Below are 19,104 nucleotides of genomic sequence, written 5' to 3'. Positions count from 1 at the left end.
AAGGGAAAGGCTACTCACGCCAGTATTCTTGCCTGGGAAATCCCATGGACAGAGGAGCCTGACACACCACAGTCCATGGGGTCGCCAAGAGTAGGAAAAGACTGAGCGACTAATGCTTTCACTTTAAAGAGCTCATTGTCTCATTTTTAATTTTCTCGGTCGTCTCTGGGTCTTTGTGACTCCAGGGACTGTAGCTGGCCAGGCTCCTCTGTCCAAGGAATTCTCCAGGCAAGAACACTGGAGTGGGTTGCCATGCCCTCCTCCAGGGGATCTTCCTGACCCAGGGATCCTGCATCTCCTGCTTTGGCGGGCGGATTCTTAACCACTGCATCACCTGGGAAGCCCAATTGTCTCCTTAAGGGCAGCCTTTTCCCTGTAACCTCACATAGAGGAAGTGGCAAGAGTGTTTTCTTGGCTTCTTTTGGGCACTGATCCTATTTATAGAGACTCAAACGACAGTGGCCTGATTATCGCCCAAAGGCTCCACCTCCATCATGTTGGCGGTTGGGACTTCAATCCGTAGATTTGGAGAGGGCACAATGATTCAATCCTTGACACTCCTGATGAGAGACCATCTGTGGCTTGATCCTAGCCACTTACCCATCATTCTCTATGTGAACTCAGAGTTCCCTGTGGGGCATTTCTCTCCTGCACTCCAGTCACAAATGGTTTCTGTTCTTAAATGTTCCCTCCATGTTTCGTCGTCATGACATAATGCTGTGCATGAGATAATGAGGATAAGCAGGGGAGGTAATAAGCCAGCAAGATAAGGCGTTATTTTAAAGCTTTTACCTAATTTGAAATACGGGCTGGACTATCATGTGAAATGCTCCCATTAAACATTTTTAAAGGAATTAATTTTTCAGAGAAATAAGTAAGTGTCTACTGTATGTGCCAACTCAAAGGGAAGGGCAAATGAAGATGGGCTTGTTGGCTGACTTCCACCTTAGAATTTCCTGTGAGGCTATTAGATGCAGCCAGCTAAGGATCTCATTATCTTAGTCAGACTTATTCTGTCAACAGCCCTTTTTCTCTGTCACAGCTGGTACCGAGAGCCATATGTCATAAAACTCCCTGTACTCCCAAAGTTTGGAACCTTTGCTGGAACGAAAATGCATCACTGTTGTTGAATCAAGTGACCTATGGAGTTCCCCAAAGAACTGTCCTTTATGTCTTATAGTTTTGTGGTGAAAACTTGTGGCTTTTCTTACCCATGTGACTTTTCCCCCATTTCCCATCTGTTTACTCCCTATAATTTTTCCAAAATGTTATTCCATCAATCTGTTCAGTAAAAAAAGCTTGCTTACCTCATTTGCTCTCAGGAATAAAAAAGCATCACAAGAACTGCATTTAGTGATGAGTTGATACAATTCTGTTTCACTGGACTTGTCAAATGAGATCACCAGCAAATAAACACTTAGCTAGAATATGAGACAGAAGATCCAGTTATTATTTATTAATATCTATTCCATAGATCTCTATCTGTACCCAAACTCACATTTTTAAGGTGTTAGTTTTAACTGCTGTCAAGCATTCCCCTTGAAAGTCAAGTCTGTAGTAATATAATGAACAGTGAGAGAGGATTGAGAGTATAATTGTCGACTGCTTGAGTGAAGATTATTCATTCTGCACCATGTATTCTGTTAAGTGGAATTCTAATTTGTGACTGAGCATCATGTTCATTTCCATATAGGAGAGATGGTCTACAGAGCTCTTAATAGCTTTGTATTTCAAAGGGATGCTGCTATATCATTTTATATCTAATCTATGAACTTGGCATGTCTATTTCTACTTTGCTTTATGAATTTAAAAAGTCACTTACCTCATATTCTTGGAGTAAGTGAAGTAATAGATTATTTGTGACAGCAGCAATTTCTAAGCTATGGCTCCATTTAATATAAGTTATTAGACTCTAAAATCATCTGAGATTTACAATTGAATTCCAGGAAATTGATGGAGAATCTGAGTTACTGTCTTACCTTTCCAGAGAATATTACTGTTTCATCAATGTCCATGTAAGTTTCCAAAGAATTGCCAAAAATCTTACATGTTTAACACTCTTATATGCAATAGATTAATGATCACTATTTTAATGGAACAGATAATAACTTCTCTATGTACCTCCAGGCTTATGGGAATCTTAAGAAATAATTTATAGGAAAAAATATAGAGAAGGGTTACTCTATTATTAAGTATATTTTATTTAAAATAACAATTTCTTAAGTTTCAGATATAATCAGAGAAACATAACTCTTGAGAAATCACCTAATATTATTTTGTAATAAAAAATAGACATATATTCTGCTCACAAACCAGAAAGAACAGCCTAGTCTCATTATTTATTGCCTGTGAAATCAACAGTGCTTGGAAATCTGTCTTGGGGTTAGGGTTCTAGGGCCTGGACTTGACTTGAATCACGCCTCCCCCTCTGCCTTATTGAAAATATCAACAGTAGTATCTTTTACTAAAAGCTTCACTGTCCCCATCCCATTCTCTAAAACAAGTCAACAGCCACAACAGACTCCGGTGGGGGTGAAGTCCCATGTCCAGCATTGCTGTGCTGGTTGTTTAAGGCTGGCATCCATTCTGATTGATCAGAAGCTGTCTTAGACACCCTGTGAGGTAGATGTCATTTATTATTATCATCACCATCATCATCATGATCTCTATTTTAAAATTAGGAAACTGAGAGGTTGAATAACATTTCCAGGGTCATATAGTTAATAAGTGGCTAGAGCCAGTATTTGAACCCAGACAGGCTGTCTTGTGGCTCAGCTGGTAAAGGATCTGCCTGCAATGTGGGAGACCTGGGTTCAATCCCTGGGTTGGGAAGATTCCCCTGGAGAAGGGAAAGGCTATCCACTCCAGTATTCTGGCCTGGAGAATTCCATGGACTGTGTAGTCTATGGGGTCAGTCGGACACGACTGAGCGACTTTCACTTTCGCTTCTCAGTCTGTCTCCAGGATCTATGCTCTTAACCTTGACGCTATCGATAAGCAGCTGTGTGCAAGGGTCTGTAGAAAAGGAGTCATATCTGGGATGTGTAGGGGAATCAGATGCGTGGAGAGGGTACAAAGGGGAGATGGCAGATCACAGAGGTGACTCTACCTGCCCTACCCCCTAGAAAAGGGCTGGATGGAACATCTGTAACTAAATATTTTACACTCAAGGAGCATTTGAACTGAATGGGAATTTGAGAAAAAAGACAAATGCCTTCCTTTTACAGATGAAGAAAATGCAATACCAAAAAGTACTTAGTTGCCTATGGTGACATAGCTTCTTCATTCAATTTAATCATTTAATCAGTCAAATACTGTGCTAGGTGCCCGAGAAATAAAGATAGCAGGTCCGCTTGCCTTCAATAAACTTATACTTTAGTCAGAAAACCATGTATGAAAAACCAAAATTATGAAACAGCAAAAATACTATAAAAGAGATATAAGTGAAGTATATGAGAACTCAGAGACTTTCCCTGGGGGTCTTTCCTTGAAGGCTTCCCAGAGGAGGCAGCCGTTGAGCTGAGTACTGAAAGATGTGTAGGAGTTTCCCACATGGAGAATGAAAAGACGTGTATTCCAGGCAGTCCAGGTGACTGGTGCTAGAATGCAAACTAAAGCACCTGCATCCTCACTCGGTCCAGCCCTCAGCCTTCCATACTACCAGGGAAAGAAATCCCCAGCCTTGGGAAGCATTCTTGATAGGACTGTTCTAGATCACAGGAGAATACACGCCAGAAAAACGCACACAATCGGTGGTAACTGAAGATTTAAAATAATTTCTCCTCTCCTAATCCAACATTTTCACATCTCTTACTAATGCTTTCATTATACCTTGTAGCTATATGTAAATTACATATGGAAGATATTTTATCTGCTTTCTCCTTATTTTGAAATGACAGAGAAATAATTGAACACTTCCATCTAAGAACCATCATTTATTTTGTTTTCTTCTTAGGATCTTAATTCTCTTAGGAGAGTAAGGCCAGTCCCAGCTTTTAGCATTCAGTCTTCTTGCTCTTGAATAGCTCCAAAAATTTCTGTAAAATCCATAGACTTCGTTGTTTTTTAATTAAATGACATTTTCTCCCAAGTTTTTTTTTTTTTTCCTGCAAATTAAAATAGTAACTACATTGGTTAGCTGTGTTCAGAGTCTATGTGTTAAGGTTATGTGCTGGGTTTCCCTGGTGGCTCAGTGGTAAAGAATACGCCTGTCAATGCAGGAGACACAGATCCATTCCCTGGTCTGGGAAGATCCCACACGCCCTGGAGCAACTAAGCCTTTGGGCCACAACCATTAGGCCTGTGCTCTAGAGCCTGGGAGCTGCGGCTACTGAACCTATGTCCCACCACTACTGAAGCCCACACGCCCTAGAGTCCACGCTCCACAGCAAGAGGAGCCACCACGGTGAGAAGCCACCGCAACTAGAGGGTAGACCCCACTTGCTGCAACTCGAGAAAAGCCTACACAGCCGTGAAGACCCAGCGCAGCCAAAGATTAAAAAAAAATAAATTATCTTAAAAAACGATTATATACTGAACAAGGGCTCCTGGAAAGAGGATGTATTGGGAGTAAAGTCCACCTTGAGACTTCTCAGCCTCAAGAAATGGAAGACTTTTCTGGTTATTCAAACATGGACTTGGTCTTCTGTGGAAAATTAGAAGGATATAGAATGCACAGTTCAATGTTGGGCTTTTGAAAGGATAATGATGCGGGGCTGGGTTCTAATCACAGCGTCAGATTAGCTTTGACACCTGTGGTAGACTAGGACTTGAATTCATTTTGACTCCAGAACCCTTGCTTATGATCAGCAACCTGAGGTGACCCCACTGTACAACTCTGCCGTTAATAAAAAACATACAAGTCCCATCATAGCACTGGGGCCTGAAGTTCCTGTGCCTGCAGTCTGTCAACCCCTGCGATATCCCCTTACCCCAAGACCCCACCAAGTAAAGAACCCTCCTTCTCTGGCAATCTAGGGCAATTCATTAAGGTAGGGGGAGGGGGATGGAAGTATTCACACTTGCCAGTTGGCAGCGTCCAGCTTGCTGCTTCTCTTCTGCCTGCTCCCTTCATCAATGTTTACTGTCTGGGAAAAGGTACTTGAAGGGGCCTCACTATTCTTTTTTTAATTTTAATTTTTTTTATATACCAGAAACATTTTGTTTTAGGGTATAGCCGATTAACAATGTTGTGATAGTTTCAGGTGAACAGTGAAGGGACTCAGCCACACAAACATATTTATTGCTTCTCCTCTATTCCCCTCAAGCCCCCATCCAGGCTGGCACATAACACTGAGCAGAGTTCCATGCGCTATACAATAGGTTTTTGTTGGTTATCCATTTTAAATATAGCAGTCAGTACATGACCATCCCAAAGTGAAGGGGACTATTGCCATAGGTGATGGTGTCCTTCCAAAGAGGGTTATCAGTTCAGTTCAGTTCAGTCACTCAGTCATGTCCGACTCTTTGCGACCCCATAAATTGCAGCACACCAGGCCTCCCTGTCCATCACCAACTCCCGGAGTTCACCCAAACTCACGTCCATTGAGTTGGTGATGCCATCCAGCCATCTCATCCTCTGTCATCCCCTTCTCCTCCTGCCCCCAATCCATCCCAGGATCAGAGTCTTTTCCAATGAGTCAACTCTTCTCATGAGGTGGCCAAAGTACTGGAGTTTCAGCTTCAGCATCATTCCTTCCAAAGCACACCCAGGACTGATCTCCTTTAGAATGGACTGGTTGGACCTCCTTGCAGTTCAAGGGACTCTCAAGAGTCTTCTCCAACACCACAGTTCAAAAGCATCAATTCTTCGGCACTCAGCTTTCTTCACAGTCCAACTCTCACATCCATACATGACCACTGGAAAAACCATAGCCTTGACTAGACGGACATTTGTTGGCAAAATAATGTCTCTGCTTTTGAATATGCTGTCTAGGTTGGTCATAACTTTCCTTCCAAGGAGTAAGTGTCTTTTAATTTCATGGCTGCAGTGACCATCTGCAGTGATTTTGGAGCCCAAAAAAATAAAGTCTGACACTGTTTCCACTGTTTCCCCCATCTATTTGCCATGAAGTGATGAGACCAGATGCCATGATCTTAGTTTTCTGAATGTTGAGCTTTAAGCCAACTTTTTCACTCTCCTTTTTCACTTTATAGCAAGCAGCAAATACTTAAATAGCACTCACCATGTTCCAGGCACTGTTCTAAGGCCTTGACACATAACACTTCTTTGATACTTTAAGCAGACTCGTGAAGACAGCAGTCTACTATCCCTCCATTTTATGCCCTAGAAAGCTGAGGTACTGAAAGATTAAGTAACCTGCCCAATAAGGTAATAATGAAGCTAGCCTGACTGCAGTGCCCATCATCTTAAGCCTGTTACTGTACTAATGTCCCAAGACCCACTCCTGATTCTCCTAACAGTTGAGATGAACAAAAGGCTCTGGGTTCCTTTCAGGAGTTATAAGAAGAGCCTGCTCCCAACTGGGGCTACACTCTCAACTCCAGAGAACCACCTGTGCTCAGATTATCTCAAACTCTTTAACATGAACAGTTATTTGGTTTTCTCAAGTAAATGTGTCCTAAAGAATATCCATAAGCATGGGCAATGGTTGTACTTATGGGTAGTAAAGTAATGCTCAAAATTCTCCAAGCCAGGCTTCAACAGTATATGAACCATGAACTTCCAGATGTTCAAGCTGGATTTAGAAAAGGCAGAGGAACCAGAGATCGATCAAATTGCAAACATCTGCTGGATCATTAAAAAAGCAAGAGAGTTCTAGAAAAACATCTATTTCTGCTTTATTGACTATGCCAAAGCCTTTGACTGTGTGGATCACAATAAACTGTGGAAAATTCTGAAAGAGATGGGAATACCAGACCACCTGACCTGCCTCTTGAGAAACCTGTATGCAGGTCAGGAAGCAACAGTTAGAACTGGACATGGAACAACAGACTGGTTCCAAATAGGGAAAGGAGTACGTCAAGGTCGTATATTGTCACCCTGCTTATTTAACTTCTATGCAGAGTACATCATGAGAAATGCTGGGCTGGAAGAAGCACAAGCTGGAATCAAGATTGCCAGGAGAAATATCAATAACCTCAGATATGAAGATGACACCACCCTTATGGCAGAAAGCAAAGAAGAACTAAAGAGCCTCTTGATGAAAGTGAAAGAGGAAAGTAAAAAAGTTGGCTTAGAGCTCAACATTCAGAAAACAAAGATCATGGCATCTGGGCCCATCACTTCATGGCAAATAGATAGAGAAACAATGAAAACAATGACAGGCTTTGCTTTTTGGGGGTCCAAAATCACTGCAGATGGTCACTGCAGCCATGAAATTGGAAGGTGCTTGCTCCTTGGAAGAAGAGCTATGACTAACCTAGATAGCATATTAAAAAGCAGAGACATTACTTTGCCAACAAAGGTCTGTCTAGTCAAAGTTATGGTTTTTCCAGTAGTCATGTATGAATGTGAGAGCTGGACTATAAAGAAGGCTGAACACCAAAGAATTGATGCTTTTGAACTGTGGTGTTGGAGAAGACTCTTGAGACTCCAAGGAGATCCAACCAGTCAATCATAAAGGAAATCAGTCCTGAATATTCACTGGAAGGACTGATGCTGAAGCTGAAACTCCAATACTTAGGTCACCTGATGCAAAGAACTGACTCATTTGAGAAGACCCTGATGCTGGGAAAGATTGAAGGCGGGAGAAGAAGGGGATGACAGAGGATGAGATGGCTGGATGGCATCACTGACGCAATGGACATGGGCTTGAGTAAACTCTGGGAGTTAATGATGGACAGGGAGGCCTGGCATCCTGCAGTCTATGGGGCTGCAAAGAGTCAGACACAACTGAGTGACTGAACTGAAATGAATGGGTCAGTTTCTTGCAGAGGAAAGTTGAAAGCAGACGCAAATCTGTAATGATGCAGCTACTTCCTGCACACAAATTATTTTGTGTTTGTTTGCTCATTTCCCCCCTCCTCCAACAAATATTTAGTGAGCACCTACTCTGTATTCACAGATGTGGTGGTTAAGTCAAGCAGTCTAGCTTGCCGCCTTTGTGAAAGTCATATGCTTACAGACAATAGCTTAGCTACTTGGAATCATGCTGCAACTATTTCCACATGAGAAGAGGTTCTACATTCCACATTTGAATAATGAATCGGCCCCATGTGACTGTCCCCTGTGCAATTCCACAGGGGCCTGTACTTAGAAGGAGTGTTTGTTTTAATGCTCTGCTGTCACCATTTTGGAATTTTTACAAATTGATGAACAATGGTCCTGCACTTTGAGTTTGCACTGGGCCCTACACATTATATAGCCTGCCCTGATTTTCACCTGTAGATCTCCTTGTTCATAAGGCTGAAAACTGCCTGCAGTCCTGAAATGGCTGTTTTTCTATTCACATTTCAGAAATCTCTATGCCAAGTTTTAATCAAAAATAAAACTCAATGTTCCAAGATGATGGCCCCTGGGCTACTTCCTCCTTCCCCTTCTCACCCCAAGAACCACTGTGCGTTTGTTGTACATCACTTGGGTTCTGTAACTCTGACAACAAAAACTGGTTGAAAACATCAACTTGCACCAGATTATTGACTAATAAGAAAATAAGGTTACACTTAGGGAATTGCACTTCAGCCCAAACCTCTGACTTGATCTCTTTTTGGTTCCCCACTTGCAATCCACTTATGTTGTCTTCCTCCCATGTCTTAGATTGTGATGAGAGCACTGAGCTATTTGTCCTTTGGGGACCAAATGGGACCAAGGGGATGTGGCAGAACTGGAAAAAAGGAACCCCTGTGATCCTTCTTTTGGTTAGATTTTAATGTAGGCACTTGGACTCTAGATTCTTCCATGACACTTGTTCTTCCTCAGTGTTTATGATCTGTTTGCTCTTTTTCCTTAAAACTTGCTCTGTGGGAAAGAAGAAAAGAAATACAATCAAATATTTTTTTAATCAAAATGTAAATGGCTAGTTAATAAGATTTAATGTGTGTCTCTTCTCATGATGTTTCAATTTTAACATAGTGCAAAACCTATCTGACCATGCTCAAGGCTGAAGAGCTGATAGGATAATTCGACTTCAGTTAGGAGGACCCCAGGGATGTGTGGGGAAGAGTGGGGAGATGAGAGAGGAAAAAGGAGAACTCTTCCCACCGCTCCTGACTCTCAGCTAGGAGTAGTCCTGAAAGATCATTCCTTGTCCTGAATAAAGTGGAATTGCCCTGAGCTTTTGAATTATGGAGGCTATAGACCAGGTAGAAAAGGTAAACTGAAAACCAGGTCAAAGAAATTAGTAAATGTTTCCCATGGTAACTGGGGCATAGACATCTTTGTGAATTAGTATGGAAGGAGATCCATCCCGCTGGTGCCCCAGTTAACCAGCTTGTGATTGTCTGTCCTGACTCAGGCTGTTCTCCAGGTGGGAAGCAAGTCTATCCAGGGATGCCGGGAGCCAGCGTGGAGAATCCCGCCCATGGCAAAGGTCATGAGGAAGAGGCCTGATGGACAAAGGTGAGATCAGGCCCTCGAGGGGCCCCCCTTCTCGAGCATCTACCCCAAAACCAGAAACTGTTTTTTCATGACTTTCATCAACTCTTCTGACATTAACAGAGGGCTGTCCCTGACCAAAGAGTTAATTTAGGGCTCTATTTGATAATTCTCCTAGGCATGAAAGGAGTGTTTCAAACCCCCTGTTAGCATTCTAGTTTACTTGGGAGGTTTATCCAGACTCTTGCAACATTGTTGAGCCTATGCTTGCTGCCAAGTTCTCACATCCCTTATCCGTTGTGTTCCTGGGAGTGCATATAGTCAGGATGTGGTAGAAACAAGTAATAGCCTTAGCATTAGCAAGGAGAAGGCAATGGCATCCCACTCCAGTACTCTTGCCTGGAAAATCGCATGGACGGAGGAGCCTGGTGTGCTGCAGTCCATGGGGTTGCTGAGAGTTGGACACGACTCAGTGACTTCACTTTCACTTTTCACTTTCAGGCATGGAGAAGGAAATGGCAACCCACTCCAGTGTTCTTGCCTGGAGAATCCCAGGGATGGCAGAGCCTGGTGGGCTGCCGTCTATGGGGTCGCACAGAGTCGGACATGACTGAAGCAACTTAGCAGCAGCAGCAGCAGCATTAGCAACATTAGACTTTGAGTTAATAAGTTCTTTCTTTGCTGTAACCCGCAGAATCTTTGCTCCATAAAAATGTAACTCTGTATTTTAAGGGTGACGCAGGCTAGGAATTTAAGAAGAAACACTTTTAGGGAAAATTATTGTTCTGGCTGACCAACCTTTATCAAAAAGAGGTCATAAAATATCAACAGGCCTCTGGGCCAGAAGATAATGTACAAAAAATAAGACTCTTGCAGGAAGGAACCTGATATCGATAAAAGTTATTACTGATGGAATGTTGAGTTGACTCTGCATTTTTCACCTTGCTGTATGTATAACTCAGGGTATAAAAGCCCTGAGGAAAATAAAGTAAACGGGCCTCGCTCACTGAAGCTCGGTCACCTCATGTCCTTCTTTCCTTATGTCTTTCTCTATCTTTCTTCATTCACCGACATCGTCCATCCTGAGGATATCCCTGGACTCTGCTGAGGCTAGACCTCAGCACAGGGACTTTTCTGTTTCCTGATTGTCTGTCCTCCTTCCCTATGAGCCTCCTTTGTTGTTGGCAGATAAACTATATCTCGGTGATGCCTACAATTCTGAATAAAAATCTAGCACAAAGGAATTGACAGTGATGGACCAACAGTCCGAGAATACACATTAGAGAGACATGCATCTTCAGTTAATTCAGCAGTGTCAGTTTGCTGGACAGAGTTCCTGGGAGCAAATGAATTGGAGTATCGCAACATTTTGTTGTTGTGAAAGTTTAGGTGAAAGGCAGCTGTAATGAGAGACTCTAAAAAAGAGGGGGCAAATGTCCTGGGGCTGAATTTATTCATTAAGCTTGGAGAGATCCTCTGGGAGAAGAGCTGGATGGAGAGAAGGAAGCAGGAGATGGTCTGTGGGCCAAAATTTCTCCTTCAGGAGAAGTGAAACAGGGTGCACATGGTTTAGTAATCAAGAGGGGCTGAAAGTTATATGATTTACCTTTTAGGGTTACAAAACGGGGGGCAAATGTTAAAATGTGAATAGCATCAAATGCCATATTCAAAATGACCCTATCAAACCCTCATGCATTCTTTGGGGGCATCTGAAGTTCTGGTTCTTGAATAGAACTACAGGCATGTTCCTTTTCTCTGGGGCAGAAGGCAGGGGTTTGATGGTAGCAGAGACACCTGGAAGGTGTTCCAGAAATACAAGGGAGCAGATGGGCGGGTTGCATATGGCAGAAAAAGAAACGCTTCACTGGGGTTGGTGTGTTCATTAGGCAGGGACACTGAGGTGGGAGGCTGGGTATGAATTTTATGGGGGATACTGGGTCCCTAGACACCTAGGAGTAAAACAGACCCCCATCTGTAAGACCTGGACTCTGGAGCCCCACTTGAAGTAGGCGTCAATTTGAATTGAGTAGAAATTTACAAAGGCTTCCCTGGTGACTCAGATGGTAAAGAATCCGTGTGCAATGCGGGAAACCTGGGTTCCATCCCTGGGTTGGGAAGATTCCCTGGAGGAGGGCAGGCCAACCCACTCTAGTATTCTTGCCTGGAGAATCTCCATGGACAGAGGAGCCTGGTGGGCTATAGAACAGGGGGTCACAGAGAGTCAGACACAACCAAGTGACTAAGCACAGCACAAAAGTTTACAAAACTGGAAAACCTTTGCCATGAATACCTGGGGGAAAACCATTATCATCCCCAGTCTGCTGATATGAAAACCACATATTATATAATCTTTTGGTCTCTCTTTTTACTCTCAATCATCATAATAAATTCAAATCTAGCACCTAAGACAATGGATAAAAGCATGTTTAGTGGAAATTTGTCACCTAGATTTTTTTCTCAGAAATTTTAAAAGCAGTATGTAATTAAACCAGGTCACAAATCAAAAGTGTACTTCCCCCTTTTGTCAATAAGGACAGCCCACTCTGGGGACAAGACAGATGCAGAACTCTGCCCAGGAAGCAACTAGGATGTGCCCAAGGTATTTGGAAAGAACTGCCAGAATCAAGGGATTAAACTCCACATGAGGGATAAGGGAGAGAGAAAGCAGAAAGAAGAGTCAGTACAGGGGAGAACGAGTAAGTTCTGGTTTAGATGTGACAAGGTCAAGGGGTTGGTAGGCCATCCATGTGGAAGCATCCAGCAGGCATGGAAGGCTATCAGGACTGACGCTATGAATGGAGGTCACTTGCTTAGACTGTGGTCACTGAAGCTATGATGGTGGGTGAGGCCGTGCGGAGAGAGTGGGCAGGCTACGAGGTGAATGGCCATCAGGACATGGAAGGCTGCCACAGACTTGAGGTGGAAGGAGAAAAAACAACGCAGACGAAGACTTGAGCAGGTGAATCTGAGAAGTCCAAGAAAAAGCACCCTGTTGTCGTGTCTCTGAGGTGGAGAAAGAGAAATTGACCGAAAGCATTAAGTGACCAGTAGATGTGCAAGGAAAAAAGTTCTCAGACTTGGCCAGTTAAGTTCGTGGCTGCCTTGGCAGGGTACAGCTGCATGAGAATGGAAGGCCGATTGCAGGGGGGTTGAGGCAGGAGTGACTGCAATGAAGACCAGCCATGATTGTCTTTTGCGAAGTTTGATTTTAAATTCTAGTGCCGATAGGCAAAGACTAAAGGTCCGAATCATCAACGTGGAATCAGGTTTAAAAGATGCTGTGGGTTTTTCGAATGGCAGTAAGAGGTTTGTCAACATTTCTGGAGACATCTGTCATTTTCCAAGCACTTTCTTATAGCGGCCCCTTATTTCATGGTTTCAAGAAGCCTCTGAAAACATTTTCATCTTAAAGATGAGGACATTAGATCCAAAAAGCTGTGGCTAGCCCAGGGTGTCACAGCTGATTTTTGGCAGATCTGGGACTCAAAACCTGTCTCCTTGTCTCTATGACGTTCTAAGACGTCATTTTAATTCACAGTTAATGAGAAGTACATTAAATGACAAACTAGCATTCTGGACTTCAGGGTTCCTCTTTTTGGCCGAAGTTGAGTTGGGAATAAATGTTCCATGTTTGTTTGGGTGAGGAGGATGAGTCAAAAGTTGGCTGGATCAGCATGGCTCAGAAATGTGAGACAAAGTGCATTTACTTTCTCTTGCTGTGATGTGTAGCTAGAATAGCTGCTCTTGGCAGCACCAGTCTTTTCGTAGGTTAACTCGAATTTATTACCAGTTGTGCTCGAGTCCAGAGGGCTTGAGGATACAACGATCCTGCAAGCCTCTATCTATCTAGTTCCAGGACAGAGAGTGTGACAGAGTTATCATATAAATGGGCACGTTCGCCATGGTAGTTGCCAAACTGCTTAGAAGAAATGTCATTTAAAGGTTGCTTTCGAAATGTTTGGCACATAGTTCTTGTTCTAAATGAGAGGATTTTGGTTGAACAAAATTATCAAATAAATGAATGAGAAGGATAGCTAATAATAAATTCCTGGAATTAAGTGAGTTCAGTGGTGAGGTGAAGAAGAAAAAGCACAGAATGTGCCTGTGTGTATGTGTTGAGGGTGGTGATGGGGAGATGGGGCTTAGTAGAAAGACGACGAGTTCTCCATGGGTCTGGGCAGCTTGGACCAAGGCTCAGAGGTGCTGAAGTATAGAACAGATGTCAGAAGGCATCAGAAATGTATCTTGCTGGAGATGAAGCCCGGGGTTTTGGATAAGAAAGATTTGGAGGAAAGCAATGGAAGCAGCTCAATCTGTAAGTAGCTTGTTGCCATATTTCTTCTTTTCCATGTCCTTGAGAGAAGTTCACAGGCATACTGCTCTTGTTTAAAATGTGAATTCTAATCCAGGTATACCTCCAAGCCAGCTAGCCTGTTCTTCTGATGTAGTTTTTACTCCACTCTGCTGTCCCAGTAGCCTATGAAACCTTGGCACAGGGTGAGAGTGATAATATGTCCTTGTATGTAGGAAACTTTTAGGATAAACAGCACCATCAATCTCTGAAAAGACTATGCTTCATGCAGCCTATAAGGCACAAAACATTAGGTTTGTGACTGTTAGTCGAGCAGGACGCTTGAACTTAATTTTAAAACAAAAGAGCAAAGAAATGTCACCGTTACTATAAAGCATGAATGGTTACTACCTTATTCTTTTGTGTCCCATTTAACAGATGATATGCCTTTCCTCTTGTGAAGACAAAAAATAAATGCTATTGAAATCTTCCTTCATTTCTCCTTTAGACTTCAATTTTCCCCACTAAATTAGCTAACTAACTAAATAGAAGCAAAGGAAAAAGGTCCTTTTTTTTCACATGATGAAATTGTAATGGCAGTTACACATCAGTGGTTATTGAAGATATTTATATTTTATCTTGATGCCAAATCACTTTGTTTAGGCTACTAAATGTTTACAAGATGTGTAATTTATCATCTTCTCTGATTGCATCATTTTTCTTCTTGATAAAAATCTAACTGGGCATACAGCAGAATGACAAACATCAATCAGCCCGGGAGGAAGAGATTATTGTCTGTAATGACTTGCTCTATTTTATAACCTCTCATATTTTGTCAAACCAGGCTTTGACTGTAGGCTGATTATTCTTGATTATATTATTTAGTTCTGCCAAATATACAGCTATATGGAGTTAAATATTAATTTCCTCTTACCCAGCACTTATTTGTTAGAATATATAGTAGTATTTGAATTGGATTCCAAACAATTGTGTTCTAATAATGGACTCCATATATTCAAGAAAGCAGCATGGTGTAGTATGTATGGTGGTTAAGATCATAAGTGGTGAGTTGGTTAAGAAATAGGGCTCTGGATTTAGATGGCCCGAGTTCTGACCCCAGTTCTGCCGTTTACTACTGTGTGATATGAAGCGAGCCAGTTTATCTGTGGGGGCTAAGAGTGCTTACCTTACAGGGTAATTACAAGGATCAGATGAATTAATACATGGAGAATACTTAGAAAAATTCTGGTCCTTAATAAGCATTCAATATATATAAACTATTATTGAAAAACCTACTTTTACTTAATTGTGGCAGATCTACTACTTATGATTCTCTGAATATTTTTTTAGTAACATCTTTATTGAGCTACAATTCAATACCATAATTCATGTACCATAAAATTCACCCTTTCTCTCATTTGGTGCTGTATCTGCAGGAACTGCTATTCATCATTGTATTTACATTTGGGCAGCTTTGGCATCAGGGAAGGAGGGAGTCATCTCAGTGGTACTGTGAGAAGCTTCCCTGTTAGCCAAGAAAAGGATAATGCTTTGCTGATTTGAATATGCAAACATTTTCTTGCTTCCCTTTCATTGTCTCATTTTTGAGGATCCAATAGTTTTCTTGTTTGAGTCTAGGAAAATACTGGTTTTAGAAGGTTTTGTACAGAGAAGCCCATTTGACAAATCTGACTTAAGCAGAACCACTGTAATTGAGTTCAGATATGCCAAAAGGCTAAAAGTTTATGTCTTGCCTGCCTTCCAAAAAACCTCTGCTGATGCAAATCAAGCTGTTCTTTCCATACAGCATTCATTTTTAGCTGGCCTAAAAAATTTTCCCTCCTCTTCTTATAAATGTGGTTTCCAGTTATTTTGTGGTGATGCTCCAGTACTCGCTTGAATCCTTGCTAAACCCTCTGCTGTTTAAGATTGAGCACAGAATTTTCTTATTAGAATTAACATTTACCAAGGGTATAGTAGGTGTTGAGTACTGTAAAAGGCACTTTGCAGACGCTATCTCTGTAATTTACAAGAACTGTGCAAAGGTGACATTATTGTTCCCGTGTTTCTGATAAGGAAGCTGCAGTTCCAAAATTCATTTGTCCAAGATAACTCAGCTTCAATGGGATGGACCTAGGATTCAAACCGATCTCTTTCACCCTCCATCTCTATCACTCTTTCTGCTGAGTTCTGATTCCTTACTTTATTCTACTACCACAGTTTTTCTGTTTCCTTAACAGTTACTTTTCTGCCACTTTTATGCATCTCAAGCAAGATTTTTCCAGTTCTTCAAGGACTGTGCTAAAAGTAGTCAGGGGTTGGTAAAAATGCTACATCTGTATCCCATAACAAAGCCAGGGTTGTCAAGTTTCAAGTCTTATTGCCTGTCATCTATTCTGAAACAAATCTGCAAGAAAACTCTGCCAGGTCTGAGCCTATTATTATTTTAATCTCTGCAGAAGAGATACAACTGCCCAAACTGGTTAAATTAAAACGTAGTTTAGATTCAGAAAGTTGCATGTCTAAAGGAACAGAATGTACAGTTTCCATATATGAGTTCTTAAGATTCTAGCTGTCCAAGGTACATTAGAGTGTCTGCAGCTATATGCGACCGAATTGTCTTTGTTCCCCAAAACAGGGAGGATTTACTCATTTCAGCATTAACTAATCTAGACCAAATATTCATTGCCCACTCAAATTTGTGTAACTTTTCAAAGAATTGAGTTACAAATGCCTTTTGTTTAGCCACAGAGGACATCAACTGAGTCTAACATTAATAGTTTCCTCATGCAGTTACATTTAACAAGATACACAGTCCATTAGGCTCTTGTTTAAGGCCTTGAGCATACAACGAAAAATTTTCAGCAATTAGTTTGGCAAAATTTTTGGCTCTTGAGAACCCTGAGGCAATCAATTAAGAATCAGTAATGACTGGTGAGGTCATTTTCATTGTGTTTGTTCTAAACTCATGGTGCCAAGCCTCTCCTTCAGCAGTTTTCAGCTATTGCAATCTTCTTTTTAGGTTGCACAGTGCTTTCCAAAATATGATCAGGAGGAAGTTAGTCCCCAAAAGTGTTCTGCAATAAGAAAGTTTCACCGCAAATAAGCTGGGGACATGCTGCACTATATAGATTTCGGGGGGATAGTTACAGTATGCATAAGCAAAATCAAGGCTCTGAGAGGTTCTATAAACAAATGTGTTTATTTGCTTTAATCTAATTTTTCTGAGAGTTTCCCACATAGCTCAGTAGTAAAGAATTGGCCTGCCAATGAAGGAGACAAGGGTTCAATCCCTGGGTCAGGAAGATATCTAGGAGAAGGAAATGGCAACCCACTCCAGTATTCTTGCCTGGAAAATCCCTTGGATGGAGGAGCCTGGCGGGCTATACAGTTCATGGGGTCGCATAAGAGTCAGATTTGACTTAGTGACTAAACAACAATTTTTCTGAAATTTGTTGAACCAAAGACTACCCCTCTTGCCCCTCCCCCCTCTGCAACACCCATTAAATCTCACAGTGAATTAATTGTCTTCTGTAAAACACTGACATTGGTTATTGCAAGGTCAAGGGGACAGATGACTCCTTTAACCTTTCCTGTGATGAGACAATCGGAAAGTTTGGAGGATGCAAATTCACCAGAATTCCAGGCTTCAAGTGAGATGCATGGCAGAGTGCCTGACTCAGAGTCATTTTCTAAATGTTCACTGAATGAATAATTCCTTCTTTGGGAAAATGAGCTTTACTTTTCAGATCAGTTTTAGATTTACAGAACAGTTGTGAAGCCGGCACACAGAGCCCCTACAGACTCTGCGCAGTTTTCTTCTGTATTAGCATCTTCTGTTACTGTGATAGATTCGTCACCATCAACCAATATTGACACGCTATTAATCAAAGTTCATATTTTAATTGCATTTCTTTTGTCTTTACCCAATATCCTGTTTCCATTCCAGGACCCCATCCGTGACACGGTGACACATTTAGTTATTGTGGCTTCTTGAGCTTCTCACGGCTGTGGCAGTTTCTCGGACTAGCTTGTTCTCTTTGTGTGACCTTGGCAGTTTGGAGAAGTGCTGATTAGAAAGGGTTTAATTTTCCTCTTCCCCCTTTTGCTATCTAATTGGTAGAAATCAACCACTGGGGTGCCTTTTACAGGTCTTGCATAAACTTGTGAAGAAACGCTTCTAAATGGGAGATGACGGACCTCTGGATCGGGAGAGCCTGAGCATAAGCGCGTGCTGAATGAACCGGGGCATGCACAGGGTTGCGAGCAGTGTACTCGTCTTTTTGCTTGTATTGCCTTTTTAAAAAATAATTTTTACTGAGGTACAGTTGATTTACAATGCTGGGTTAGTTTTAGATATACTGCAAAGTGAATTAGTTTCTATATATACTCTGATTCTTTACCCGTATGGGCCATTACAGAGTACTGAGTGGTGTTCCCCGTGCTCTACAATTGGTGCTTATTAGTTATCTATTTTGTACGCAGTAATAAGTATGTGTCAATCCCAAGCTTCCAATTTATCCCTCCTTCCCTGCTTCCTCCCTGGTAACTGTAAGTTCGTTTTCTACACCCCTATTTCTATTTTGTAGATAAGTTCATTTGCACCATTTTTTATATTCCACATATAAGTGATATCATATGATATTTGTCTTTCTTTGTCTGAGTTACTTCACTCAGCACGACAACTTCTGGGTCTGTCTTGTTGCTGCAAATGGTATTATTCTGTTCTTTGTAATGGCTGAATAATATTCTGTGGAATATATGTACCACTCTTTCTTTATCCATTCATCTGTTGATGGACATTTAGGTTGCTTCCATGTCCTGGGTATATAAATAGTGCTGCGGTAAACGCTGGAGTGCATGGATCTTCTTGCTTGTACTGCTTTGCTTTTCTGCTTTCTCCTTTTTATCTTCTTCTATTACTAGCAAGTTCCTTGAAGGTGAGAAAATGAGCCTTTTTTAGCTTTCCTCATCCCTCAGTGAATTCTATTTAGATTAAATCTCTCCTCTGTATCAAGTGCATACTTGGAAAAAAACAAAGCCCGCAGGGACTTGACTTTGGCAAACACTTGTGCTTTTAGGGTCTTTATCTCTGGTCTTTGTCTTAAAAAGTAGAAATGTCTTGCTATACTTATTCTGCTTTTTAACAATCCCTATGTGTATGCTTGGGCTTTTCAGGTGGCACTAGTGGTAAAGAACCCACCTGTCATTATAGGTAGATGTAAGAGACATGTGTTCAATTCCTGGGTTGGGAGATCCTCTGGAGAAGGGCACAGCAACCCACTCCAGTATTCTTGCCTGGAGAATCCCATTGACA

The 19,104-nt window shown here is 41.7% G+C and overlaps 1 long non-coding RNA gene across 2 annotated transcripts in view; it reads left to right on the top strand.

The window, feature by feature from the left end:
• The window catches only part of LOC138445937 (uncharacterized), a 127,094-nt gene that overhangs the window by 13,256 nt on the left and 94,734 nt on the right, over positions 1-19,104 (top strand). For both annotated transcript variants that reach the window (XR_011259056.1, XR_011259057.1), the window contains exon 2: positions 9,417-9,520. This is a non-coding gene — a long non-coding RNA (uncharacterized lncRNA). The remainder of the gene's footprint in view (positions 1-9,416; positions 9,521-19,104) is intronic.

This window comes from Ovis canadensis, chromosome 9 (assembly GCF_042477335.2).
Source record: "Ovis canadensis isolate MfBH-ARS-UI-01 breed Bighorn chromosome 9, ARS-UI_OviCan_v2, whole genome shotgun sequence".
In the NCBI taxonomy this organism is placed as follows: domain Eukaryota; kingdom Metazoa; phylum Chordata; class Mammalia; order Artiodactyla; family Bovidae; genus Ovis; species Ovis canadensis.
The sequence above is the reverse complement of the archived record's forward strand: the minus strand, read 5'-3'. Positions and strand labels throughout refer to the sequence as shown.